Source organism: Sabethes cyaneus, chromosome 1 (assembly GCF_943734655.1).
Source record: "Sabethes cyaneus chromosome 1, idSabCyanKW18_F2, whole genome shotgun sequence".
NCBI classification, from domain to species: domain Eukaryota; kingdom Metazoa; phylum Arthropoda; class Insecta; order Diptera; family Culicidae; genus Sabethes; species Sabethes cyaneus.
In genome coordinates, this window is record NC_071353.1 from 139992048 (window position 1) to 140010185 (window position 18138).

General features: G+C 41.1%; 1 protein-coding gene across 1 annotated transcript in view; it reads right to left on the reverse strand.

Annotated features, from left to right (window-relative positions):
* Positions 1–18138, reverse strand: part of LOC128745240 (uncharacterized) — a 140165-nt gene that overhangs the window by 728 nt on the left and 121299 nt on the right. The gene's annotated exons all lie outside the window — the stretch shown is intronic.

Genomic DNA, 18138 nt, shown 5'->3' on the forward strand with positions numbered 1-18138 from the left:
GCGGGTTTGGAAATGAAGTGAGCAGTACAGATTAGTAAATGGATAACTGTGCCCTGATAGCTGTTCCATGGAGGCGCGCGGTCATCTATTTGCATTAGGTTGAACCAGGCCATTATGGATCACGCTATGTAAAAAGAACGTACGTAAAATCATTGAAAATTGATCTACTGGTTTTAATGTTTCAAGCCACAAATCTGTCGATATTTGTTCATGATTTAGATTCTAAGAAAATGAGAAATTTGAACTCACTTCTCTATGGTCCATTTCAACTATTGTCTATTTCAAAGGAATATATACTATCTTCCCTCTTTTAGCAGCCATTATTAACTTCATAAGGTTAAAAGTTGCGTATTTTTTTATCAAATCACTTGTGCCCTGTCCTTTTCAGTTTCATTTCACTGCTCGTAGATGCAAAGAAAGCTAAAGGATGTGCAATTTGTTTCAGTGTTTGATTTGCTTCAATGAATACATTCATTTCAACATCGGCGAACACTCGCGTGCCGAGGCTGGGGCACGTTTTTCAAATTTAACATAAAACAAAATAATTTATGCCATCTAGAAGTCCGCAGTTTGTAATTCAATCTGTCACTATTTTTGAGACGAGTAAATTGTTTGCTTAAAAATATTTCGTTTTTTCTCCTTTTTGGTCTTAGTTTTCCACTCACCGAAAGGTTTCTTCCATTTTTCCTCTATTTTAGTTGTTTATTCTTTTGCTTATAATTTTAATTTCAGGTTTTGTTCAATTATTTAAGCTTAATTTCAAGTCTAAAGTCAATTCTAGTTTCATGCCCAATTTTAATACTGAATTCAAGTCCAATTAAGTTTAGTTTGAAGTAAAATTTCAAATACAATTTCAAGCGCAATTTGAATCTAATTTATATCCAAATTCAGTTACTGCTATGATTTCAATTTCAAGTCTAATTTCACGTAAAATTTTAAATCATTCCAAGTTCAACTTCAAGTCCGATTTCAATTCCTATTTCAATTTCAATTCTATGCCCATTTTCATTTTTGATTCTATGCCCAATTTTATGTTAAGTGATAGCGGAAAACTCTGAAGTAAAGCCGGAAAACTATGTTCTGTCATATGAAATATTGTTTCTTTATTTGTCAAGTTCTAATTTTTTATGATAAAATTTTCATGATAACGTTTTTTGTTAAAAAAGAGGACACTAGATAGCAAAATAAGGTAGTGTTCGTCCGTTGTGGAAGGCCCTACGTTGTGTTTTCTAATTTTCCTTCCTGGTCTCTGCCAATTGTAGTAAACTGTACCGGGCAATTAAGGCCTGGTGAATTTGGATCACTGAATCAAAGAATCACGGGTTTCTTTATGTTCGGTTACTGAATAATACACTAGTTTAGGTTACGAATTATATTCACTTATATCACAAACGGGGTAACAATTATGGAATACTGGCGGCTACTGGTAAGCAGACCGACAGTGGCACTAAGTCAACTACATTTCGTACTAATCTAGCCACGTAACAGTGGTGGCAACAGAGACAAGTAGCAACTGGGCTGCTGAATGCTGATAATGATAAATGAGCAATGCTGTCCAGCATCTGAGCTGGTTTATATAGATTTTAGTAACAATAGCGTGAGGCGCAACAAAGACTTATTCTTATACTAGAAGCGGGAATACATAACGTGGCTTTCATGTAGGTCACTCACGAGTGACGACAGTGATACCGACCGCAGTACGGGCGGCGTGTCCAAACATACTCCCCCCCTTGAAACCACCTGGTTTCAACATTCATCCGGGGGTGGCGGGGAAGAAGTTGGCTATGTTGTGTACTTGCTGCACAGGCTGATGGCAGCGTCGACGAAAGCAAGATATCTGCGGCACCAACCAAAAAACGTTGAACCAGTCGATGCAGATGATAACGCTGAGGACTGGCTGGATGCACTGATGCAGCTGAACGGCAATGGATGTGCAAGCTGTGCAAACAGATGAGCAGCATCGATGCTGTCTGCATTGACGAAGGACAGGCACCGATGAACTAGGCTGCCTTGGTGATGAACAAGCAGCGATGAACTAAGCTGCGTACGTGACTGCAGGCACCGTTGATATCAGCATGGGATGCAAGCCAAATGCATCCGAATAGACGAGCGATGATGCACTGGAAATCGCCTGCTACCTGGTCTGGTAACGGTAGGCAACGATGGACTTAGCTGCTTCAGTGTTGTAAGCTGCGATGAAAACTGCGCTGAATCGGTGCAGAAGCAGGAAAACGAAAGGTGGCCAGAAGATAAGTCGATGAACATTCTGACCGGAAATGTTGAACTGAAACAAGATTGGCGTAAATGGGTTGCATTTAGCCTTCGAAGGTAAACTACTTAGCTTTGAATAGTTTTGGGGGACAGTTTCGGTCGCCTCGGTTGACCAGAAACGAGTCACCCCTCAAGGCCTTGTTGCTGGAACCAGGATGCCACTTCAAGCGTGTGGCGGATGGTTTATACGATGGTTACTGGTTGATCTACGATGCACGGTCCACGACGATGATTTGCGACAGAAAGGTTGTACTGGCAGATGAATGCGCTCCGTCGACTCTACTCGAAGACAAAATGGCGAATGCCGAGGGATCCTGAATCCCGAAAGAAACTCGAGCCGATGGATGACGCTACAGAAACGGCTCACTACAACGAAGAACTGCTCAGCATATTACCGCGGCTTGTGGGGCCACAGCGGCAAAGGTCCAAATGAAATCGTCGCGTGGTGCTCGACGAATGTAGTCCGGTGTTCCAAATCCGGAAAACAAGCTTGTGGATAGCGTGGACAGTATGCTATATACTGCTACAGGAAGCGAGGCTCCAATGGCTGGAGGCAACAACTAACAATAATTTGCGAAGAAATCCAAACTTGTAGGCACAGCTACGAACTGCGGCCGAGATATGATACCGCATCGATGACACGAAGGTCCGAAACAGCAGGCACGGCTGCTACGAACGTTGAATGAATACCGCTGGATGATCCTGTCCGAACGGTGGCGGGTTGCATTGGAATCTAGAATTCGTCTTGGCGTAAATCGACTGAACTGGGATCGAAATAGAAAAATACTTAACTCATAACGTTGGTGGGGCAGCAGTTTCGGTCGCCTCGGTTGACCAGAAACGCGCTACCCCTGAATGCCTTTGTGCTGGAACACGGCTTGCCACGTTTGACATGTGGCTAACTCGATGAATGCACTACACTGCTGTGTAATCCACGATGATGAAAGCAACGACTGGAAAACTGTGCTGGCGATGAACTTGTAGAATGCGCTCCGTCGACTCTACTCAGCTTGCCGGTGGACGCTACGATCCGACCGGCGGTTTGGAGGGCTACGCTCCTGAAATGTGGAAACTGGGTTCCACGACACTTGACACGAAACTGGCGGTTCACGCCAAAGGACTGGCTGTCCTTGAAAGACAATCAAGTCGACGGTAAACGCTGCAGATAATGAATCCCCGGATGGCCACTCCGGCGAATTCCGCTAACCGGTGGACGTTGCACTCCGACCGGTGGTTTGGAGGACTAAGCTCCCGAAATGTAGAGGCCGCGCTCTACAGCATACAACATGACGATAAATTAGCAGAAATAGCACAGCACAGTCACTGCGGTCTTGTTACCACAGCGAGACAAACTATGAAAATCATCGTGGCTGGAGGCGCTCCAGCACCGGCTGAACCAGAAAACTCCCATGAAATTCCAAACTTCTCACGCAGAGGTGAAACAGAAAATTGCTGCGGCTTGGCACACCACAGCAAGACGATACTACAACTCATTGTCGAATTCACTTTTTAGTAGGAATGATGGCATTTTGTAGCAGGAACGATGGTACTATATAATACGAACAACTGCTTGCCAAACTCCAGAATATCCATAGCACAATATTACATGAACAAATCCGAATCCGATGCCGCATGCAGCGGTTTGAAAGCAGGAACAACGTTAGACAATAGCCCTATTGTGGCTCCAATCGATGATAATGATACAATGGTTGCGTAGTCGAATGTGCCTTTCAGCACGACAATAGCCTTACAACAAAGGCTCAGATTCCTTGCGCTCAACCGGTAGGCTACCGGCCAGCCGGTGCTTTTCAGCAAATTCACGGAGTTTCTCCATGACGAGATAAATTTTAACAGGAACTGTAACGGTATTAGCACAAAGCACTAGCACTGATAAAGCAAAATGGCGGCAGGTGACGCCGAAACTGTTGCTGATACACCAGCAAGAAAGAAAAAATGGCGACTTCGGCCGGAGCTATAGATTTGCACTAATAAATGCCACGAAGGCAATGTAACAGCTCGTATTTCGTATACACGTAAAAAAACTTTGAACATTGTTGTATGTTCCTGCCTCGCAGTTATGGGAGTTGACGTCCCGCGAGTAAACAGCGCACTTAATTGCGGCAGTGTATCACACTGGAAGGGAGTGAACGTTCTATGCTTGTTCGTTTGGCATCGGAAAACTGATAATTCACTACGGGTTGATTTTTCTCTTCACATACAGTTAATGTTCACACTTTAGTATACATTCTCGGATGTACCATTTCAATTGATCACATGTTCACTTGGTTGTTCTCGATCACGGGCGGGTACAGTTCACCGCGATAGCAAAGGCAAAATAGAAAGAACGATAGCCGGCGGCAAATAACGAAAACCGGTAGCATTCCAACAACCGGTGGCAAATAACGAAAGCCGGCAGCAGGTGACCAATCCTGGTCACGGCACCAAAACTATGTTCGTCCGTTGTGGAAGGCCCTACGTTGTGTTTTCTAATTTTCCTTCCTGGTCTCTGCCAATTGTAGTAAACTGTACCGGGCAATTAAGGCCTGGTGAATTTGGATCACTGAATCAAAGAATCACGGGTTTCTTTATGTTCGGTTACTGAATAATACACTAGTTTAGGTTACGAATTATATTCACTTATATCACAAACGGGGTAACAATTATGGAATACTGGCGGCTACTGGTAAGCAGACCGACAGTGGCACTAAGTCAACTACATTTCGTACTAATCTAGCCACGTAACAGTGGTGGCAACAGAGACAAGTAGCAACTGGGCTGCTGAATGCTGATAATGATAAATGAGCAATGCTGTCCAGCATCTGAGCTGGTTTATATAGATTTTAGTAACAATAGCGTGAGGCGCAACAAAGACTTATTCTTATACTAGAAGCGGGAATACATAACGTGGCTTTCATGTAGGTCACTCACGAGTGACGACAGTGATACCGACCGCAGTACGGGCGGCGTGTCCAAACAGGTAGAGAAAAGAAAAAATGAGAGAAAAGAAAGTAAAACGATAAAGAAAACGCTCAGAAAAGGAGACTAAGCGGCATATAAAAACAGTAAAAGAAGAAGATAGGAGAAAATAGGCCAGTAGAAAAATGAGAACAGAAAAAAGAGAAAATTGAGAGAAAAAACCACTAGGTATACAGACCTAAGGGTTGTACTGAAGGGTGACGCAGGACTATATCAGATCATTACATCAAAGACATGTAGATATGTACACTCAAAATATTCTGCACATAACTAATAGTAAATTTCCATATGATTATCTTGTGTCGCATAAAAACACAATCCTTCCAGAAATACACATAAAAATTATACGCAGTAGTATGTGCAATTATACACATAAAAATTATACGCACATAAATAGTATGTGCAAAGTTTTCGCATGCACATAAATGTTAACAGTTTGGCACATAAAGATCATTTACAGGGCACATTGCAAAAATCTATATGTGGGACACATAAAAACTATACGAAAAGTTTTCTCAGTGTATGTTTATAAGAATTCGTGAGTGCCATTGTTTCAGTGAATGTTTAAAAGAGAAGAGCGAAATATTCAGTTTCAGTTCTTCATTGAATGCAATGGTGGCTTTGAAAATATGTGGACGGGGTTCCAACGCCTGACACCTTGGTGACATAGAAATTTCTTTTAAAAATCACTTATGTGCATCATAAAGGTTGAAATAGTAATAAATGACCAGCCCACAAATTATTGTATTAAATAGGATTATGCGTAGCTTGACATGTATCAATAATCTTACTTTAACTCGCTTGTGGCCTTTAAAAGGGCCGTTGGTTACAAATAACATTAAAGCCAATGCACGTTCATCGTAAATATGACGTGTCGCTCGAATGTCCTTCTCTTTTGACATGAATGGCAACAGGCACGTAAGCTAGCGGCGTCGATTCACCGTCTTTTGCTTCTAGAAGGCTTTAGTAGTTTACTTTCACTGCTTACCGCTTGTTGCACAGAAGAAAATATGGCACATATGCAAAAAATTCTATTTTATTTCTATGAGGGTCCTTATCTTCCTACTACAGGGGTGAGGGGTCTCAAACCATCATAAAATGAATTCATGCCTCCATAAACCCCCACATGCCAAATTTGGTTCCTTTTTCTTGATTATTTCTTGAGTTATGACGAAATTTGTTTATTATTTTTCTGGAAGCTCCTCCTCCTAAAGAGAGGAGGGGTCTCAATGCACCATAGAAAAAAATCTTGCCTTCTGAAATCCCGACATGCCAAATTTGGTTCCATTTGCTCGATTAGTTTCTCGAGTTTTGAGGATATTTGTGTTTCATTTGCATAGTAGCCCTCCCCCTTACGCCCTTACAAAATTGCTCTCTTACCCCCTCCATAATTGCTGATCATTTTATCTATCCAACGACATATAAATTGTTCAGCTTCGTTCAGTAGTTTAGTAGTCATTAGCATTTCAAATCTTTCATTCAAACGTTACCCTAGTGCTACCCAGTCCTAGTATAGTAAACACAGACGTAGTCCTACGTCAAAATTACAACAGAAGACAAAAGCGAACGGGAAAAAAGCAAAACGTTGTAAAGATTCCAAGAGTTGGGTATCGACTGAACTATAACTAGCCTAGTAGCCACCCCGACCGGTGTATCCTAAAATCCGGATCACTGAAAGTGGAGACAAGGCAAGTGTGAACAGAGTTGGAGAGGACAATCTAATACCACCGATTCCGATTCTATCCTATCCTATATCGAGCCTACCGCCCATCAATCAACCCCCATCCTTTTCTACAACCGCCGGTTCAATGCTCTCTGTGAGCTTTTCACCCCACAGCATAAGCACACTCGTCAATTGACGATGTAAAGAATCCCCCAATCTCATACCTCTGCCGACGCCATCGAACTCTGAACAAAAGAGGGGGTGTTTCACAATAGACCTTAAATAAAACAAAGCTACTGGTCTTAAATATTGGTTTATTCCCGTAAGCGGGTCAATTCACGAAAATCCAGTTACAACGTGTCAGAAAGGGAGGACATAAAAAGGAAAAAAGATGAATAAAGAGTGAAAATGACGAACAATGAAAAAACCGAAAAAACGAGAGGAAAATCGGGATAGAAAAAGAAAAGAACCAAAAATATGATTTGGCAGGCAGAAAAAAAAAACAGGGAAGAAGAAGAGAAAACGAGACAAACACAGGGAAGAGAGTACAGAAAAAGAAAACCCGTGACAGAAATAGCAGGAAAACAAGAGTGAAAAAGATGGAAAACAAGACAAGAAAGGAAAAACGAAACAGAAAACAAGAAAGAAATATGAAACCCTATAGAGGAAACGAGGGAAACGGGAATAAACGTCCAACATAACATAAACGTCCAACATAAAAGGAGAAAGGAGTAACAAAAAACTTGAAAATAGGGCAGAAAATGATGAAAGACAAGTTGTTTTTCAAAGAATTAAAGAAAAAGGTAAAATGGGAGAAAAAAGAGGAAAACCTTGAGCTGAAAAAGTAACAGAAAAGAAGGAAAAATGGGGCATCCAAAAGACGAAAAATAAAAACGAAAAAAGGAGATAAAAGGAGCTAGAAAAAAGATGAAAACTGCAAACGAAATTTAGAAAAAAGGAAGTGGAAAATCGGAAAATAGGAAAGAAAATAACGAAAAAAACGACAAGAGAATTGGATTGAAAATATGACAAAATGGTACAAATGAAATGAAGATAAACGGAATTATGAAACAGGAAATACGGTAACCATTGGTAACCGAGCTCCAGAAATGGCCAATAAAATGCCAGAGCCGGTTTGTCAGGAGCACATGAGAATTCTTTGAGCATTAAAAAATATCGGAAGAACTAATAGAAGACGACATAATGGTCTCTTTTGAAGTTACGATCATATTTGTGTATGGAGGAGAATTATTGAACATACAGGGGAAACTGTTACAAAAAGTTGGGAGGTGCACCGATGGGCAATTCACTATCACCATCGGACTGTTTATGGCTAATCTTGAAAGCAAGCTGGAACAAAACCAGTTACACCTGAAAAGATGGTGGCGATACATCGACGACGTTTTCAGCATTATCGAGAGAAGAGAACTGGAATCGAAAAAGGAGAACATACACTTCACCTACAAAAGAGAAAAAGAAGGAAAACAACCTTTCTTGGACAAATTAGAAAGTGCAGAAACCTTAAAATTTGAAATACACAGAAAACTCACTTATACACATTTTAAAAACTTGGCAAAATTTGCCGATATTTGGACAGCCGATCGTTCGGTGAAAACTTCGGTGTTGCAAATCGACGTTTACGGATCTTTACTGACGTTTGATACCATTCAAAATTTTACCGAACGCTCGGCTGTCCAAATCTCGGCAAAATTTTACCGATTTCGGCCCGATTTTTTTTTTAAGGTGTGTACTAAACGTGTCACACCTAGCTCACCCAACGACTCGTACCCGCACAAAATGGCGGCTTTCCATCATATGATACATAAGAAGGAAACATGGCTGTTGAGTGAGCTAGGAAAACAAAAAAAAAGGAATACATGTTACAGACGGTAAAACTTCCGTCGCCGGGTTTTACCCAACAGTAACCGCTGTCGATGCTAGTAAAGTCGTTTTCCGTTCTTTGATAACGAAGAGTCAATCGATGTTGTCCGTTTGGTGCCAGATACAGATACGACAGAACGACAGATACGTCGAAATCGTCGTTTATATAATTCAAAAATGATGTGGACCCGCGCGTAAAACATATGGTGATGATGCCATCCAACTGGATTACTGCTCCAAGAAGTCGTTGACATGCCAAAAACAGGCTTGAAGTAACGACGGTGGCTGATATAAGCCCGTCCGATAGCTAATTACTGCATCAACAGCGGCACGCTCCATGGAAATTCATTCCCAAGTAATAATTTGAGTTTCATTGCACGCTTATAATGGTATTTATGACCAATTTTAGGTCATGAAAACTACCATAAGAGTCTAATAAAACCATTAATGTTGCTTGGGATTATTCAGCTTACTAGCCACTGATGTGCACCGTACTTGGAGACCTCTGAGGGGGCAACATGGAGACCTCTGAGGGGTCAGACCACAGTCGACCTACTATAGTCAGCATTTAACGTTCATCCCGGTCCTATGGGCGGCAGTGGCGAAGGATCTCTCCAAATTGCCATCAATGGAAAGTATATTTGTCTCTTGACCAGAGAGTCTTCATGTTGAAGACATTTTTGTTACAAAAAAGTGAAATGTCTTCGCTTGAAGACATGGGAAGACATGTCTTCGTCATGCAATTTAAATGGGCGGAAAGCCGAAGGAAGACAAATGAAGACATTTTTTCTTGATTCGTGAAGACTTTTCAAAAAGCAGTATAGATGTTTGCAACATCAAGTTATATCTTAATCATATATTCAGGAGTATTAAAGCTGAAAATTTTGATTGGCCTTGGATATTATATAGGAGTAGTGCTCCCGCAAGTTGAGGTTCGAATCGGGTAGCACTCTTAGATCTTTGATAATATGTACCCTTTCCAAGCGCTCGTTGCCGATGCGATATGATAGCTCCAAGTAATGGGTTCATTGTTACGGTATAAGAAAATAACGGAGCACTTGCACACGCTAACAGAAAGATCATTCTTTGACACCTGTCCACAAATATATCGATGAGCTTTTGGAATTTTTGGCAATCTTCATACGATTTGATCAGTAAGTAAATTTTTAGGTCATCAGCGTAGTGCAATCTACAACCTCTCGAAAGCACAGTGCACACATCGTTGAAAAATAAGAACAACAATAGAGGTCCAAGATTGCTTCCTTGTGTGATACCAGATTGATTGCAAAACTCACTGGAAGATGCGGTTCTTAGTTCTACTGAGAGGCGGCGATTAACTAAGTTTGATTTCTACCAATTAACAAAGCTCGCTACTGTGAGTCCTATCTATAGCTGACTTCTACTTATCTAACTTACACTGGCAGTTTGATAACGATATCGGCGGCCTCATTCCCTGCAATATGTCAACCGAGCACGATCGTGCTACGATCCACGGCCTGCTTACTGCTTACTGCTTACTGGGATTACGACAAGTGTACAATATCGCCAACTTGAACGGCAGAGTTCTGGACCTCGCCTTCGTCAACCATCCTGAGCACATAGACCTCATCACTTCGCTGTTGCCAGTTGATGTTCACCACGCACCGTTTATTTTACTTTTGAGAACACGGGCGATTTTATTCCACTTGACGATCGAGAACTAATAGATCGGTGGATGAAGCGCCGCACCGTTAGTATTCTATAGCACTCTCCATGGAATCATTAGAGATCTTGTCCCAAACAGAAGACGTCGAACATCCATCTCTGCTTTCGTCAAACCTTGGTATACTTGCAACTTACTCCGTAAATCTCGGAAACGATGCTTTCTTTCCTAGTCGGTATTAGACCGAGCCTCCCCTAGTCCTAGTCGGTATTAGACCGAGCTGTGGAACTCTTCGCATCCTTCTTCGAAACCGTATATAGCAGAATGGAACCGATGCAGAATCTTAACTGTTTTGTCCATGACACAAGCACACGACTTAAATCTATCCGGTCAGGCATAGACGATATTCCTTCTGTGCTTTAAAAAAACTGTGCTGATAGCCTAGCGGAACAAGCGAAACAAGTCTAACAAGCCGTCGTATGTTCGAATCTCGAGTGGGCGATGCTGAGGGTCAAGTGGGATCGTTGACCGGCAGTAAAGTCTGTCGACAAAGAAGGGTCAAGCCTTAGAAAGATGTTTAAGCCTAAGCCTTGCTTATTTTCGTCCATGGAATATTGTGATGTCCCAGCACCTGATCTCCAGGTAATCAAACGAGAAATCGGGTGGCTGAAGACCAATAAAGCCACAGGTAATAACCACCTACCAGCAAGCAGAGCTTTATAAACATGGCCGAGAAACGCTAGCAACGGCTCTACGCTGGGTTATTTCCAAGATTTGGGTGGAGTGGGATGGAAGAGGTTGTATGTTCCATCTGCAAAAATAGTGACTGCTGCGATTATCGTGATATAACGCTGGTAAACACCGCCTACTCTTCCAGTTCCTGTTACGGCAGTTGGTACCAACAGCCCAAGGTTTCGTAAGCAATTATCAGGCGCGCTTCATAAGAGCTCGCGCTGCTATGACCTAGATTTTACCATCCGATAGACCTCGAAATGTAGGAAGTACAAAGTGTCCATGCATAACATCTTTATTGGCTTCAAAGCAGCATACGATACAGTCGATCGAGACCAGCTATGGCAGATAATGCAAGAACACTGTTTTCCGGTTCCACGGCACGGTTTTTTCCAAAGGTACTTATAGGCTTAAAGTGGAGGCTACCCACGGAGGACTTACACGTCTTTGCCGTGTTCAAACGGAAGGTGCTGATTGGCGGAGTACAAACTGAAAGCGGAGAGTGGCGGATGCGTATGAATGACAACCTACAGACACTGCTTGGAGCGATTTCCATCGTTTGTGGTGAAAGTCGGTAGGCTTCGGGGGATCGGACACGTCACAATGAAAATGGTTGTCTTCAACCCCCACCCCCGGCACTAGGCACAGAGGGGTTCAACGTGTAAGATAGCTCGACCAGGTCGAAAGCAATTTGAGAGTTTTTCCAATGTTTTGTTAGGAGCTATTTTTCATAACTGCGAAACGTTCCGATTTTGAATTGAAATTTGTAATGAAACGTATGAATATGAAAAAAAAAGAAAAGAAAAACCTGAAGGTGAAACGTTTCTCATTTCATGGTTGAAATTAGTTCAGCAATACTATAATATCACGTGCAACCGAATTATCTGCTCTTAAGCTAGAGATATGAATTCCATATCCTGTTTCAACGATCTCTTAAAGTTTTTTTTTCCTTTTCAAGTATCTAAGAAATATACGAGTTACACTGCGCTGTTACGAAAGGATCGTAAATTTTTCACCGCTTCACGATTTTCACCTTTCGCTGCAGTTTCATTCCACATATATATAAAAGCTATCATTTTGAGGTACGCAGCTGCACGTTCGCTCGTTCGCTCGTTGGCTTGGCGGAAACTCTTTTGCTACCGAAAGGGCTGCTAAAGTGCAATTGAATGCAACGCTAAGTGCACTATCGTTGGCCGTATTCGGTACACACAGTCACAGTCAGAAGATGAAGATAGGAGCCCGTTTACACATCACCGGGTTTTCGATGGGGGCTTTCGATGCCAGCCAGTCAGCCAGTAGGGGGTAAGAAAACCTGTCCCCGGTGGGTGTACAATTTATTTCGGAACGTCTTCAGATCGAATGTAAAATAGACGCTGCAGGATGTAAAAGTGCAGTGGAGCGTTTCCAAACCGTCTACACCAGAAGCCGGACCGGTAAAATATGGAAGGCAATTGGCAACTGCTGGTGATTTCGGCAATCGTAAATTTCGAAATGCGAAATGAAATGGAACAATTGGCAAACCATTACGGGTGGCCATAAAGTATGTCAGGGTCTGTGCTCGGTAAAATTGGATAATTACATGGAACTCCAGACCAGTTCTCCGGACCAAAAACAAATGTGAAGGTTCGTTTAGCTTATAATGCTGCATAAAGATGGGATTTACGGGTGTGAACGATTTACTTACTGATGGTTTCCGAATTAATATCTATCTATCAGCAAAGATTAAATCAATATATTATGGTCTGCAGGCATGGATAAAAGGACATCCCACATGGGGGATTCGATTCATTGCCCACCAGTTGCCAGGATTCGGCCGGCCGGCTGCTGGGCTAGCCGGGCTATCATCTTCGCTTATAAGCTGTGGGATTAATATGTTGTGAGGCAACATTAGCTCACTCCATCCGCACCGATTCTCCCAGCAGATTACGAAGCTCGGTTCTGGTCTGTTCTGTTCGTGTAGATGAAGTCAGCTGCTACCGAAACAAAAGCAGCTCAGCCCGACATACCAAACGCAGGCATGTATAAAACATTGCTTCTGGTGTCTGAATCCTCGACTCAGCGTAGGAGGAAAAAGCATAAAAGATACCGATGATTACTGTTTCATGCTATATTTTCAATGTTCGGAATGGAAGCGGCTCTGGTTTTTGTTTTATCGCAAGCGAACCGAATGCTGTTGGCCGGATTGTTGGCAGTATCAGACTTGAATAACATCTTCCTTGGCTAACCATTGAATGTGCAGAATTGAAATCGGGAAAGTAAATCTTCGATTTAGAGGGAAAGCACTGCTACATAGCGCAGATGAATGACAATGCTTTTTGCTGTTTCCGGTACGTACACAAAGGATAAGCTCTACTTGGGCACTGTCGGAAGACTGACTGACGACAGACTGTCTTAAAAATAACGTTTCGACTATTCCGAGTGTTAAATAATGGAACATGTTTACTTGCTTGTAATGGTTGTTACACATACTGTTTTTCGGTATAAAATATTGTAATCCCTTATTGAAATAGGGGGTATGAAATGGGGAGATTGGCTCTCTCAAGCCCCTACTTAGCGCCTCCTCAAAGATTTAAATCAAACGATGACGATCGATTGCCATACCTGGAAATATTTCATCAGCGGGATGTAGGGTTGCGGCACTAGTACTTCGGCCTGTTTCTATTTTGGGCGTAATCTCTATTCTCCACATTCTAGGGGGAAAACCATGACTAATTCCGGACAAAGAGTGTTCCGTGCAGTAGACTCTATTATAGCCACTTCTTTCAGATTATAAGTGGAGTTGGTTTCGTGGTGTGGGAAAACAAAATCAACGAGTTATCCGGTGGAGGTTCCTAGACGACCGTATATGTGTGTTAGAATCTAGATAAATAAATCCGATAAATCCGATAATGCTAAGCATGAGTTCTACAATAGGCTCGAAAGCACCTATGCAGAGGGCCCAAAACATGACGTGAAAATTATCATCGGAGATGCACACGCAATTGTAACCGAGTAACATAATTGGTTTTAAATAAGAATTGACAACAGATGTAGAACATATCTCGCGAAACTTTCTAAAAGGACCTAAGTAACATTGAGAGACTCTCTTTGGTGTCCCCCTCTTTTGATTATTGCGGCTACATAAATGCATTTTAACCAAAGTTTTCTGTACGAATAGCTACCCTGTGACGCCAGCAATCGATTCATGCAAAGCTGATGTATTAAAGTGCCTTTGCATCGCCGCGAAAGAGAAGAGACTTGAAGAGAATCTCTCATTGTTACTTAGGTCCTTTTGAAAAGTTTGGCGAGAAATCTAATTGCTGAGCTTTCGTCTACCATACTTATTTACAACCTGATTACGACTGAAACAGTGCAAGAAACGAGCTAAAAAATAACATGTTTGTAAAATAAGTCAAAGTAACGCGTATGCGTTGCTTGGTTTTCGTACTACCAACGGAAAATTTTATTTGCGCTGTAGACGGGTTTTTTTCTGATATTTCTTCCTATGTACGGAAACCCAATTTTCTTCATGTCTTCCTCAGATTTGATCTCCTTGTGATGTTTCCGTAGTGCCTGATTCGATCTTAGTTTCGGTGCGTTGAGTGGCTTCATGTCCTTGGGTACGAAAGTGACTCCGTTCGCTTCGTACCACTCCAGAACGTCCTTTGAATAGTGACACGAAACTAGCTGTGGCCAGAAGATCGTAGGGCTCTCGTGTTGCTTCAACAGAGGAAGTCGACGCTTCTGTAGACACTTCTTGAGGCAGATCTGCCTGCAGACAGTCCCGGTAGTCACGAGCGGTGCACTCCGTTTGCCACATGAGCAGATCGCTTGCCAACTCATGTATTTCTTGGCTAACTTTGATAATTTCTGCTTCCATAGTTCCTCCGGAACATCAAACTTGTGCCAGGCGGTGAAGAACAGTAGCCCTGGAAGCTGCCGGTAGTTCGCCTTACCTTGACGTAAGTCTCATTATCCATAAATAGACAATAAGGTTTCGTCTGCATCTGGGTGTACAGTTCCCGGGCCCGTGATTTTTCTACAGTATTTTGCCGTTCGTCACGATTAAGAGTCTTGTGTACTTTGTATGTATGCAGTTTCTCTCGGTACATGGCTCTTTGAACGAAAGACTTCGACAGATTCAATTTCTTGGCCACATCCCTGACCGAAACATTGAGATTTCGCTTAAACCCTTTTATAACATGCTTGTGATTCTGATCACTAATGGAACAGCCATTCTGACCGCATTTCTCTTTCCGTTCGATGCTCAGTATTTCGTAGTAACGTTTATTCACATGACTCACCGTCGAAAGCACGATTCCGAGTTGTTTTTCAATGTCCCAAACGGGTGACGCCATTTTTTCCAATTTTCGAAAAACTGACAGCGTTAAATATACGGTGTAAACAATACACTTTACACTACTACTACCCAAATTTTCAAGAGAAAATACCTAATGGGTAATTTTCTGCAGCGTTTCTTCCGTGACGCTATTTTATGTTGGACACCCTTTAGTCCACTGGATTACGAGCGTTACAGCAGCGTGAGTTCACCTTCAGTAAAACGATAGAAAAGTTAAAATCATTGTTCGACGCGTCCATTTACAGTTTGCACCCTTCTCTAATGCCTACACGATTGCCTCCAGACAACCAAGGACAGTGTGGAATCCATTCTGTGTCAACTTCAAACTGTCAGAACTGTCGGAAGAACAATACAAGCGGCTGACGTTTGAGTATGATCTCAGCAAGGTATTGAGATCAGGATGTGCAGCTGATTAACAAATTTACCCGGAAAGAAATAACTATAACACGACGATAAAAATTGTTATTACAGTAGGATACAAAATACAGTAAAAACAATAAAATTTATCGTTAGAAACGATAACCAAACCTTCAAACTAATTGTTGTTCACCATAACTTTCATGGTTTTCAAAGATTCTACCATAAAAATGACGGGTTGTTAAGTATCTTTAATAAAAAAATCTTCCCGTTTTTCTCGAACAAAAATTTTCATTTACAGTTAAAGTTATCGTCCTTTTATGGTTATTTTTTAGGCGAAAAAACAAAATATCCCGGGTAATTTTTCATATAGGCCTATGTGACAATGAGAGATTCTCTTCGCGTCTCCTCTCTTTCGCTTTTCATGGCTACATAAATGCCTAGAAAAATTTTTTCAAAACATTTAGGATATGTTGCAGCCTCGTCATAATTGCCTATTCCCTATTCCCGTCCTATGCGACACAAATTATAAAAGGGTATGTTGCTGCTTCCTCGTAATTGCCTATTTCCGTCCTATCCAAAATAAATTATTAAAGATATCAGCATTTTTATGACACACAATACAAAACTAGTTGTTCCCGAATATTTTAGTTTGTTGTCTATCATACGCGATCAATCAAAGTGAGCTGAGATCTATTTAAATGCTTTTTATCATTAAAGAAGTTCTACCAGCCAAATTTCCTGTTTTTTCGTGCGACGAAGAAGAAAATGTCGACTAATCGTTTTAATTTCCGTCATTCATAAATGATAAATAACTCACGCAAGGCATTGTCGTTATTCTACAGCCAGGAAAACTTGCCTGACCTGCAGAAATTTTGCAGAATAACATTTGTCATGTCGTCCTACACAAATACATGCGCGTTAGCTTCGTAAACATTGATGTGATTTTTAGTTCGGACGATGAAAAATTTTGATGGACGGATATTAAAACGGTACGACGAATTTAAGTAATAAAGTCAGTAGCGTAATTTAATAATATGCTTTAATAATCGCTTTTCTATGATGTCAAAGTTCACGGATCAGAAGGTAAGTATGTGTTAGTCAAATCAGCACAAAAATTTTTGGTGTATTCGTTAAATCCATCCAACTAATGATGAAAATTAGAATGGCTTTAGTTACTACGACGGGAATTAGAAATAAACCCTAAATATCAGAATGTTTTAGACACAATGCAAAATTTGTTATTCCCTGATATTTTAGTTTGTTGACTATCATATGCGATCAATCAAAGTGAGCTAAGATCGATTTAATAAAAATGCATTTAAATGTATGCTGCAAAAAACAAAATAGGTTTCAAAGAAATTATGAAAGGGCACCCATAAGGCTGTCAGAAAGCAAGAAAGGGCTATAGAAAGCACCAAAATGGTTAAAAATAAATTTCAAAACAACTCTAGAAAGCTCCAAAACAAACTGACAAGCTCCAAAAAGACTCCCAAAAGAATTCCAAAAGAACTTCATAAGGTACCAAATTAGCCCATTTGGTTCCAAAAAAGCTGTAAAAAAATAAAAAAAATCAAAAACCAGCTCCGAAAAGGCACCAAAAAAACTTTTAACAGACTCCAAACAGCTCTAAAAAAACTTCAAAAAAGTAACAAAGAAACATTAAAACGGCTCTAAAACAACCAAGATACGGTTCCAAACAAAGACCCCAAAATGGACCGTAAAAATCCAGAGTCGCTCTAAAAAAGCTATGAAACGGTTCCAAGCAGACTCTAAGAATGCTTTGAAAAGGCTGCAAAAAGCACAATAAAATCTCCAAAAATTCAATAGGCAGGTGCTAGTAAAGTTCCATAACGGGTTAAAAAGGCTCCAAAACAGCACTAAAGAGTTTCAAGACAAGCCCAACGAAATGCAAAAAAGGCACAAAAGGATTAAAAAACACTTGAAAAAGTCTTCAAAAAATCACAAAAATGGTTCAAAAACGGCACAAAAAACTTCGAAAAAGAGAGTCTGAACCGGCACAAAAAAGGCATCCAAAACGACTCCAAAATGGCTGTGCAAGACTTAAAATTCGAAAAAAGATTAAAAAGGTCCAGAAAAGTTCTAAAAAGATGCGAAAAGACCACAAAAAGGTTTTTAAAATGCTCCAAAGACTTCACAAAGGTATCAAAACAACTCTAAAAAGTTCCAAAAAACACAAAAAAACACAGAAAACTCTAAAAAGTACCAAAAGACCCCCAAAATGCTTTAAAAGGCACCAAAAGGACTCCAAATAAA